Consider the following 12,627-nt stretch of genomic DNA (forward strand, 5'->3'; position numbering starts at 1 on the left):
AAGTGGATATAGAATAAGTGAAATTTGGTATGATGAGAAAATTAGATGAAATGTATGAATTAAAAAATAGATAAAGGGGTGGATTTGTACAGAATAAAAATAAATATATAAAAAATATAAAAATGGATCCACTTAAAGTATGACTTAAATAAGGTGCACAATAGGTAGATAAATATTATAGCAGCAATGATACAAGAATAAATAAGTCCGTTACACCTAAGAAAGAACAAATAGTCCCACAATGCAAGAAAATTCCTAAAAAACTTGGCAAAAAAAGGTGACTTGAGTGCAGGTGTTCTGATGAAATATTAAAGGTGCTCAGGTATATGGTGACCGTTCAGTGCTCCCCGCACCCCTTGGACCGCACTCACCAGAACTATGTACCCCTGCAGGGGTATCAGGCCTTGTCTATAATCCTGGATCTTCTCCACTGACCATCAAAGTGGTTGGGTGGTCCGATTATCTACCCGAATCTTGTGAACCAGGTTCCTTGATGTTAGGGTCCGAAGGTGTATCGATATATGGGGGAAGAAGGCTCACATAGAGTAGTACTGCTAAGTTTTAAAATACTTTATTGTATATAAAAATTAGGTACTCACAAAGGGAATAGAGGGTAATGGCATAGAAAGCAATAATAGCGCACTTCCGGGACGCCGTGCGTTCCACAGGGCGGATGTGCGTTCCACTTAGGCGGATGTGACGCGATGACGCTCTACGTACGTTTCGTCGTGATGACGTCTTCAGGAGTAGCGTCATCACGCCATCTCCGCCTATTTATACCAGCATGGTAAACAAGGCTCGATGCGTGCTCCAATCGGAATGCCGGGCAAGACATCCAATAGAAAAAAGAGAGAGGACGCACGCTGTTGCCGGGTAGAACTATATATTTTGGAACTTAGGGAATTTGCATACTGGCAGCTGCGTACTTAAGAGATGGACATATCTGACCTCAAAAGTCCGTGGTATGCCTCATTTGGAAAAAGAGGAGAAAAGGAAAAACCGGAGAGCCAAAAATTGGACTTTAGGAGGGTCAGGTCCTACTCTGTTGCCGTTGATACAATAACAGTGAAAAATTCTATACTTAGATATCGGGTCTGTTTACCATCTAGTGTACAGCATATTACATAAAATACATACGTTAACATTAAACTGATGGTAAAATAAATCCTAAATATAAATAATCTTACGACCAATCACAGACTTAACCCTTTCATAAAAAGCTTTAAATAATTTAATAGGTGACCTAGAATTATGATAGTAATGAAAGATAAAATAATATTGGTGATAAAATTGGTGATTAAAAACGTGATGGTGATAATGAATTAATATTAGTGACGGGGATTCAGAAAAATAGCAATGAACTAAATATAATAAATATTCTTTTTGGTCACTATGTAAAATATTTTAATAGATGGCCTAAGTTCATGGTGATAATAATAAATAAATGAAATTAAATAGATTGGTGGCTAAAAATAAATAGATTGGTGGCTAAAAAACGTGATCATGTAATTAATTAATATTAGTGATAGTGAATACATACAAAATGGAGGTGAAATAAAATATGGTGTATACTCTTTCTAATCCGTAATAAAGGAAAAAATATATATATTGTGAGAGCTATGGTTCGTAATCATTCGCTAGGTATACATTATAGGGCTAAAAAATATATATAGCACTAAAGTTATATATTCAAACATGATAGGTCTGATAACTTAATATAGGTGACTCTAATCAGTGTGGAGTCAAAGAGAACAACATATAGATGCGGGCCACATTAAGATACAAAAAGTGCAGGTAACAGAATACTTAGTGTCTGGTCAGTGGGGCTAAAAACATCAACCCAATTAGAAAGAACCTAAATGAAGAGAATGGGAAGAATATATAAAGGAAACATAGATGGGAAAATTCTTTGACTATCTTTCCGAAAAAATTATTGAATGAGGGTGGAGAAACAACAACCTGTATGACCTGTGGGTCTGTAATTAATCCTTATAGACATATGATCAAACTTTGACGGGTGATCCCATGGTGATAACCAGAGGAAGAGAATTAAATATCTCATAGGATTAAACCTGTTGTTTTAGACTTAAAATATCTAAAATATAAATATACTATATGTTAAAAATTAGAAATAAAACAGTTCAAATCAATATCCAGGTTAAGTCCTTTGGGCTGAAGTGAATCGAGTAAAAATATCCACTTAGTTTCATTTTGGGAGATTTTCTTCCTCTTATTTTCACCTCTCCAGTGTCCCTGGATTGAATCTATACCATAAAAGACTAGCCCTTCAGGGTTTTTATGATGAACTTCAAGGTAATGCCTGGAGAGGCTGTGTTTCGGGAAGCCATTTTTGATATTGGTTATATGTTCTCTAATTCTGACATGAAGAGGTCTGGTAGTGCGTCCTACATATTGCAGATTGCAAGTGCATTCGACAATATAGGTGACATGCGTAGTGTTACATGTGATCAAGTTATTGATCTTAAATCTTTTGTGATTTGCTTTTGATTTGAAGTCCATTATTTTTCTTGGCTGGGTAGGATTATTCTTACAGGCTACACACTTCCTGCATCTAATAAACCCCCTCATGTCAGGAAAAATTTTTATATTTTTGGGAGGGTCAATCACATTTTTGACTAATCGATTTCTCAGGGTAGGTGCTCTACGGTAGATGAATTTCGGTTTTTCTGGAAGTATCTTGGCAAGTGTTTTATCACTTTTCAGCACTGGCCAATATCTTCTAAATATTCTTTCTACCTCCTTGTATTGTCTATGGTATCCTGAAATGAAAGCCCCTTCAAATGATCCCTTATTTTCCTTTAGTCTGGTTTCCAATAGGCTTTCCCTATTCATATTCCTAACTTCTTCCCTGGTTTTTTCTAAAAGATCCTTTTGATACCCTTTTTCCTCAAATCTTTGCATTAAAACAGAGGTTTGTTGATCATAGTCTTCTACTTTCCCACAGTTTCTCCTCATCCGCATGAATTGGCCTTTCGGAATGTTATTTTTCCATTTCGGATGATGACAGCTGGTTTTCGGAATGTAACCATTCTTATCGGTTGTCTTGAAAAAAGTCCTTGTTTGTAAACGATTCTCTTCTTTAAATATTTGTAGGTCAAGGTAGTCAATTTTCTGCAGGTTCCAATGTCCAGTGAAGGTCAGTCCGTATGGGTTGGAATTGATTTCTTCTAGAAATTCTTGTAAGGACTCACTTGTCCCCTCCCAAATCATTATAATGTCGTCTATGTATCTTTTATAAAATTTAATTTCCGGTAAGTTTTGATTATAAATATGCTGTTCCTCCCACATGTTCATAAAAACATTTGCTACACTGGGGGCATATCTTGCCCCCATGGCCACGCCTTTTGTTTGTACATAAAAGGATTTATTGTACCAGAAGTAATTACTTTCCATGGCCAATTTAAGGCCTTCAAGTATGTACTGTATCTGAGTTCTTTTTAAGCTGTTATCCTCATAAAGTGCTTTTTTTATTGCACTAAGCCCATCCTTTTGTTTGATGCTGGTATACAACGAGTTGGCATCAATTGTAACCAAAAACTGAGATTCATCTGTATTCAAACTCTTAATTTCTTTGAGTAGTTGGGTACTATCCTTCAAATAGGACCTTCCTTTGGATACCAAAGGTTGAAGGAACTTATCTAAATATTCACCCAGACGAGAAAACAAAGAATCGACCCCACTAACTATGGGCCTCCCAGGTGGTTTTTCCAAACGTTTATGGATTTTAGGAATGTGGTATATTACAGGAGTTTTGGAGGATGCCGGAATTAAATATTTGGCTTCCTTTTCTGTTAAAATGCCAATATCTTTACCCTTCTGTACATATTCTTTGAGTTTCTTAGTGTATTCACTTTTTGGATCCTTTTTTAATTTCTTATAGGTATCTGGCACTTTCAAAAGGTTTTCCATTTCATCTTCATAATCTCTCTTACTTAAAATGACAAGTCCTCCTCCCTTGTCAGCTGGTCTAATAACCACTTCCTTATTTTTTTCTAAATTCCGTATGGCTTTCCAAATCCGTTTGCTGTCTTTACCATGAATCTTTAATTTTTTGATATCTTCCTCCACCATTATTTTAAAAGCTTTAATACAGTCATTGTTTGGTACCTTGGGGTTAAAAATTGAATTGTTCCTTAAAACCGTATGCTTAAAACGTGTGGATATGGGATTTGTATATTCGCCTTTAATTTGAAAGAATTTCTTAATGTTCAATTTCCGGATGAATTTTTGCAGATCTATATAAGTTTCAAATTTATCTATATCTTTTGAAGGTGCGAATTTAAGTCCCAAATCCAAAATTGCCATCTCCTCTTTGCTAAAAACTTGATTGCTAAGGTTAAAAATGCCCTTTCCTAAAACTCCCTTCTTCGCTTTCTTCCTGCCCCCTCGTTTGCCTCTTGCCCGTTGCCTCTTGCCCCATATCCGTTCCAGTGGTTCCAGTTCTGTTGCTGGTAAGGTGCGTAATTCCTCCATTCTTCTCTCTGTGGGGATATGTGATCCCTCCTGGGTCCTTGTCTCCCCCCACGATTGTTCATATAATCTGGAAATCTTCCTCGGTAGTTGTATCCTTGAGGGCCCCTCCCTCCTGGTCTTCTGTACTGATTTGTCCAATTCTGTTGTCTTGGGGGCCTCCCAAAGTGGTTGGTCTGAAAAAAATCCCTTCCCTGCTGATTGTAGCCACCTCTTCTTTCATCTCTAGGAGTGTACATTCTTTCATCTCTCAGAGGGGAAAACCTATTATGTATAGGAATCCTATAACCTGGTGAGGGAAATCTGGGTTCTTGCATCACTCTGCGTCTCTGTTGTATGGGAGTTCTATATCCAGGTGATGTAAATCTCAAATCCTGAGTTGTTCTTTCCTCATTATTACCTGCACTTCTAAATCTAACATCTCTGTATTGTCCAGTGTTCCTAGGGGTCTGGGGTTCTTCTTCCCTAGTTCTTCTGTCAAAATTGACACTCCGAGGGGTCCTTTGAGTGGGGGTGTCTGGATACACGTCCTGATCTTCTATTTCCGGTGTGGTTTCCCTAGAATCTGCTACTAAGGTTGTTTCCTGTAGTTCCATAGGTTCTTCTCCCATAGTGGTTTGCCAGTTATAGATTTTGTTATTTTTATAATCCAATGTATCCCTACTGTATTTCTTCTGTTTTTTAGTTTGTATTTCTAAGTCATATTTGGTGATGCTTTCTTGAATTTCCTTTTCTTTATCCTTATACTCATTGGTTAGTGAGAAGGGTGTTAGGGACTCTTTTAATTGTTTAATCAGTTTCTCTACTTCCGTGAGTTTATGTTTCCTCCTAGTAATGATTGTTTCTAGGAGTTCTGATTCACATCTATTGAAAAAAATGAACCAACTATCCATTAGGGTTTTGTCATTAAGTCCATCATTGGGATGTACATCCCAGCGTAACCTTCTGGGTGTGATCTTCTCTTTTAAGTACATCTCCAGGGTGGTGATATCCCACCACACCCTGACTTGCTTCTCAAGTGCATGCTTAAGTTGCCTAAAAAGGCTGTTGACATCATAATTGGTAGACACCCTTTCACTACTAAAAATCTGTTCAATATCAACTTTCCTGGTGGTGGTGAAACTAAAAATATCCATAGCTGCAGATGTAAACACCCAGGGGTGGAGAAGATGAAATGTAAACAAATCCGCGCTTAGGATAATTCTAGATTCCTGGTATTTAGTATTGGCTGCAGCCCACCTTTATACTATATTACTAAGAATATAGTGAGAATGAAGAGAAAGGAGGGGGAAGGTGTATGGCGCTGCCAAAAACTGCTGATGTTTCTATATGTCCAAAATTTAGGCGTTATAGATACATACAAAATAAATCACCACTATGAATAAAGTGTCCAGTGCATCCTATGTGTCTTCCTATTGAATGTGCAATACTAAAAGATAATACAAATAAATAATAAATATTTGTGCTGAAAAGTGGATATAGAATAAGTGAAATTTGGTATGATGAGAAAATTAGATGAAATGTATGAATTAAAAAATAGATAAAGGGGTGGATTTGTACAGAATAAAAATAAATATATAAAAAATATAAAAATGGATCCACTTAAAGTATGACTTAAATAAGGTGCACAATAGGTAGATAAATATTATAGCAGCAATGATACAAGAATAAATAAGTCCGTTACACCTAAGAAAGAACAAATAGTCCCACAATGCAAGAAAATTCCTAAAAAACTTGGCAAAAAAAGGTGACTTGAGTGCAGGTGTTCTGATGAAATATTAAAGGTGCTCAGGTATATGGTGACCGTTCAGTGCTCCCCGCACCCCTTGGACCGCACTCACCAGAACTATGTACCCCTGCAGGGGTATCAGGCCTTGTCTATAATCCTGGATCTTCTCCACTGACCATCAAAGTGGTTGGGTGGTCCGATTATCTACCCGAATCTTGTGAACCAGGTTCCTTGATGTTAGGGTCCGAAGGTGTATCGATATATGGGGGAAGAAGGCTCACATAGAGTAGTACTGCTAAGTTTTAAAATACTTTATTGTATATAAAAATTAGGTACTCACAAAGGGAATAGAGGGTAATGGCATAGAAAGCAATAATAGCGCACTTCCGGGACGCCGTGCGTTCCACAGGGCGGATGTGCGTTCCACTTAGGCGGATGTGACGCGATGACGCTCTACGTACGTTTCGTCGTGATGACGTCTTCAGGAGTAGCGTCATCACGCCATCTCCGCCTATTTATACCAGCATGGTAAACAAGGCTCGATGCGTGCTCCAATCGGAATGCCGGGCAAGACATCCAATAGAAAAAAGAGAGAGGACGCACGCTGTTGCCGGGTAGAACTATATATTTTGGAACTTAGGGAATTTGCATACTGGCAGCTGCGTACTTAAGAGATGGACATATCTGACCTCAAAAGTCCGTGGTATGCCTCATTTGGAAAAAGAGGAGAAAAGGAAAAACCGGAGAGCCAAAAATTGGACTTTAGGAGGGTCAGGTCCTACTCTGTTGCCGTTGATACAATAACAGTGAAAAATTCTATACTTAGATATCGGGTCTGTTTACCATCTAGTGTACAGCATATTACATAAAATACATACGTTAACATTAAACTGATGGTAAAATAAATCCTAAATATAAATAATCTTACGACCAATCACAGACTTAACCCTTTCATAAAAAGCTTTAAATAATTTAATAGGTGACCTAGAATTATGATAGTAATGAAAGATAAAATAATATTGGTGATAAAATTGGTGATTAAAAACGTGATGGTGATAATGAATTAATATTAGTGACGGGGATTCAGAAAAATAGCAATGAACTAAATATAATAAATATTCTTTTTGGTCACTATGTAAAATATTTTAATAGATGGCCTAAGTTCATGGTGATAATAATAAATAAATGAAATTAAATAGATTGGTGGCTAAAAATAAATAGATTGGTGGCTAAAAAACGTGATCATGTAATTAATTAATATTAGTGATAGTGAATACATACAAAATGGAGGTGAAATAAAATATGGTGTATACTCTTTCTAATCCGTAATAAAGGAAAAAATATATATATTGTGAGAGCTATGGTTCGTAATCATTCGCTAGGTATACATTATAGGGCTAAAAAATATATATAGCACTAAAGTTATATATTCAAACATGATAGGTCTGATAACTTAATATAGGTGACTCTAATCAGTGTGGAGTCAAAGAGAACAACATATAGATGCGGGCCACATTAAGATACAAAAAGTGCAGGTAACAGAATACTTAGTGTCTGGTCAGTGGGGCTAAAAACATCAACCCAATTAGAAAGAACCTAAATGAAGAGAATGGGAAGAATATATAAAGGAAACATAGATGGGAAAATTCTTTGACTATCTTTCCGAAAAAATTATTGAATGAGGGTGGAGAAACAACAACCTGTATGACCTGTGGGTCTGTAATTAATCCTTATAGACATATGATCAAACTTTGACGGGTGATCCCATGGTGATAACCAGAGGAAGAGAATTAAATATCTCATTAACGTATGTATTTTATGTAATATGCTGTACACTAGATGGTAAACAGACCCGATATCTAAGTATAGAATTTTTCACTGTTATTGTATCAACGGCAACAGAGTAGGACCTGACCCTCCTAAAGTCCAATTTTTGGCTCTCCGGTTTTTCCTTTTCTCCTCTTTTTCCAAATGAGGCATACCACGGACTTTTGAGGTCAGATATGTCCATCTCTTAAGTACGCAGCTGCCAGTATGCAAATTCCCTAAGTTCCAAAATATATAGTTCTACCCGGCAACAGCGTGCGTCCTCTCTCTTTTTTCTATTGGATGTCTTGCCCGGCATTCCGATTGGAGCACGCATCGAGCCTTGTTTACCATGCTGGTATAAATAGGCGGAGATGGCGTGATGACGCTACTCCTGAAGACGTCATCACGACGAAACGTACGTAGAGCGTCATCGCGTCACATCCGCCTAAGTGGAACGCACATCCGCCCTGTGGAACGCACGGCGTCCCGGAAGTGCGCTATTATTGCTTTCTATGCCATTACCCTCTATTCCCTTTGTGAGTACCTAATTTTTATATACAATAAAGTATTTTAAAACTTAGCAGTACTACTCTATGTGAGCCTTCTTCCCCCATATATCGATACACCTTCGGACCCTAACATCAAGGAACCTGGTTCACAAGATTCGGGTAGATAATCGGACCACCCAACCACTTTGATGGTCAGTGGAGAAGATCCAGGATTATAGACAAGGCCTGATACCCCTGCAGGGGTACATAGTTCTGGTGAGTGCGGTCCAAGGGGTGCGGGGAGCACTGAACGGTCACCATATACCTGAGCACCTTTAATATTTCATCAGAACACCTGCACTCAAGTCACCTTTTTTTGCCAAGTTTTTTAGGAATTTTCTTGCATTGTGGGACTATTTGTTCTTTCTTAGGTGTAACGGACTTATTTATTCTTGTATCATTGCTGCTATAATATTTATCTACCTATTGTGCACCTTATTTAAGTCATACTTTAAGTGGATCCATTTTTATATTTTTTATATATTTATTTTTATTCTGTACAAATCCACCCCTTTATCTATTTTTTAATTCATACATTTCATCTAATTTTCTCATCATACCAAATTTCACTTATTCTATATCCACTTTTCAGCACAAATATTTATTATTTATTTGTATTATCTTTTAGTATTGCACATTCAATAGGAAGACACATAGGATGCACTGGACACTTTATTCATAGTGGTGATTTATTTTGTATGTATCTATAACGCCTAAATTTTGGACATATAGAAACATCAGCAGTTTTTGGCAGCGCCATACACCTTCCCCCTCCTTTCTCTTCATTCTCACTATATTCTTAGTAATATAGTATAAAGGTGGGCTGCAGCCAATACTAAATACCAGGAATCTAGAATTATCCTAAGCGCGGATTTGTTTACATTTCATCTTCTCCACCCCTGGGTGTTTACATCTGCAGCTATGGATATTTTTAGTTTCACCACCACCAGGAAAGTTGATATTGAACAGATTTTTAGTAGTGAAAGGGTGTCTACCAATTATGATGTCAACAGCCTTTTTAGGCAACTTAAGCATGCACTTGAGAAGCAAGTCAGGGTGTGGTGGGATATCACCACCCTGGAGATGTACTTAAAAGAGAAGATCACACCCAGAAGGTTACGCTGGGATGTACATCCCAATGATGGACTTAATGACAAAACCCTAATGGATAGTTGGTTCATTTTTTTCAATAGATGTGAATCAGAACTCCTAGAAACAATCATTACTAGGAGGAAACATAAACTCACGGAAGTAGAGAAACTGATTAAACAATTAAAAGAGTCCCTAACACCCTTCTCACTAACCAATGAGTATAAGGATAAAGAAAAGGAAATTCAAGAAAGCATCACCAAATATGACTTAGAAATACAAACTAAAAAACAGAAGAAATACAGTAGGGATACATTGGATTATAAAAATAACAAAATCTATAACTGGCAAACCACTATGGGAGAAGAACCTATGGAACTACAGGAAACAACCTTAGTAGCAGATTCTAGGGAAACCACACCGGAAATAGAAGATCAGGACGTGTATCCAGACACCCCCACTCAAAGGACCCCTCGGAGTGTCAATTTTGACAGAAGAACTAGGGAAGAAGAACCCCAGACCCCTAGGAACACTGGACAATACAGAGATGTTAGATTTAGAAGTGCAGGTAATAATGAGGAAAGAACAACTCAGGATTTGAGATTTACATCACCTGGATATAGAACTCCCATACAACAGAGACGCAGAGTGATGCAAGAACCCAGATTTCCCTCACCAGGTTATAGGATTCCTATACATAATAGGTTTTCCCCTCTGAGAGATGAAAGAATGTACACTCCTAGAGATGAAAGAAGAGGTGGCTACAATCAGCAGGGAAGGGATTTTTTTCAGACCAACCACTTTGGGAGGCCCCCAAGACAACAGAATTGGACAAATCAGTACAGAAGACCAGGAGGGAGGGGCCCTCAAGGATACAACTACCGAGGAAGATTTCCAGATTATATGAACAATCGTGGGGGGAGACAAGGACCCAGGAGGGATCACATATCCCCACAGAGAGAAGAATGGAGGAATTACGCACCTTACCAGCAACAGAACTGGAACCACTGGAACGGATATGGGGCAAGAGGCAACGGGCAAGAGGCAAACGAGGGGGCAGGAAGAAAGCGAAGAAGGGAGTTTTAGGAAAGGGCATTTTTAACCTTAGCAATCAAGTTTTTAGCAAAGAGGAGATGGCAATTTTGGATTTGGGACTTAAATTCGCACCTTCAAAAGATATAGATAAATTTGAAACTTATATAGATCTGCAAAAATTCATCCGGAAATTGAACATTAAGAAATTCTTTCAAATTAAAGGCGAATATACAAATCCCATATCCACACGTTTTAAGCATACGGTTTTAAGGAACAATTCAATTTTTAACCCCAAGGTACCAAACAATGACTGTATTAAAGCTTTTAAAATAATGGTGGAGGAAGATATCAAAAAATTAAAGATTCATGGTAAAGACAGCAAACGGATTTGGAAAGCCATACGGAATTTAGAAAAAAATAAGGAAGTGGTTATTAGACCAGCTGACAAGGGAGGAGGACTTGTCATTTTAAGTAAGAGAGATTATGAAGATGAAATGGAAAACCTTTTGAAAGTGCCAGATACCTATAAGAAATTAAAAAAGGATCCAAAAAGTGAATACACTAAGAAACTCAAAGAATATGTACAGAAGGGTAAAGATATTGGCATTTTAACAGAAAAGGAAGCCAAATATTTAATTCCGGCATCCTCCAAAACTCCTGTAATATACCACATTCCTAAAATCCATAAACGTTTGGAAAAACCACCTGGGAGGCCCATAGTTAGTGGGGTCGATTCTTTGTTTTCTCGTCTGGGTGAATATTTAGATAAGTTCCTTCAACCTTTGGTATCCAAAGGAAGGTCCTATTTGAAGGATAGTACCCAACTACTCAAAGAAATTAAGAGTTTGAATACAGATGAATCTCAGTTTTTGGTTACAATTGATGCCAACTCGTTGTATACCAGCATCAAACAAAAGGATGGGCTTAGTGCAATAAAAAAAGCACTTTATGAGGATAACAGCTTAAAAAGAACTCAGATACAGTACATACTTGAAGGCCTTAAATTGGCCATGGAAAGTAATTACTTCTGGTACAATAAATCCTTTTATGTACAAACAAAAGGCGTGGCCATGGGGGCAAGATATGCCCCCAGTGTAGCAAATGTTTTTATGAACATGTGGGAGGAACAGCATATTTATAATCAAAACTTACCGGAAATTAAATTTTATAAAAGATACATAGACGACATTATAATGATTTGGGAGGGGACAAGTGAGTCCTTACAAGAATTTCTAGAAGAAATCAATTCCAACCCATACGGACTGACCTTCACTGGACATTGGAACCTGCAGAAAATTGACTACCTTGACCTACAAATATTTAAAGAAGAGAATCGTTTACAAACAAGGACTTTTTTCAAGACAACCGATAAGAATGGTTACATTCCGAAAACCAGCTGTCATCATCCGAAATGGAAAAATAACATTCCGAAAGGCCAATTCATGCGGATGAGGAGAAACTGTGGGAAAGTAGAAGACTATGATCAACAAACCTCTGTTTTAATGCAAAGATTTGAGGAAAAAGGGTATCAAAAGGATCTTTTAGAAAAAACCAGGGAAGAAGTTAGGAATATGAATAGGGAAAGCCTATTGGAAACCAGACTAAAGGAAAATAAGGGATCATTTGAAGGGGCTTTCATTTCAGGATACCATAGACAATACAAGGAGGTAGAAAGAATATTTAGAAGATATTGGCCAGTGCTGAAAAGTGATAAAACACTTGCCAAGATACTTCCAGAAAAACCGAAATTCATCTACCGTAGAGCACCTACCCTGAGAAATCGATTAGTCAAAAATGTGATTGACCCTCCCAAAAATATAAAAATTTTTCCTGACATGAGGGGGTTTATTAGATGCAGGAAGTGTGTAGCCTGTAAGAATAATCCTACCCAGCCAAGAAAAATAATGGACTTCAAATCAAAAGCAA

Source organism: Pelophylax lessonae (assembly GCF_965119305.1).
Source record: "Pelophylax lessonae genome assembly, chromosome: 5".
Taxonomy (NCBI): Eukaryota; Metazoa; Chordata; class Amphibia; order Anura; family Ranidae; genus Pelophylax; species Pelophylax lessonae.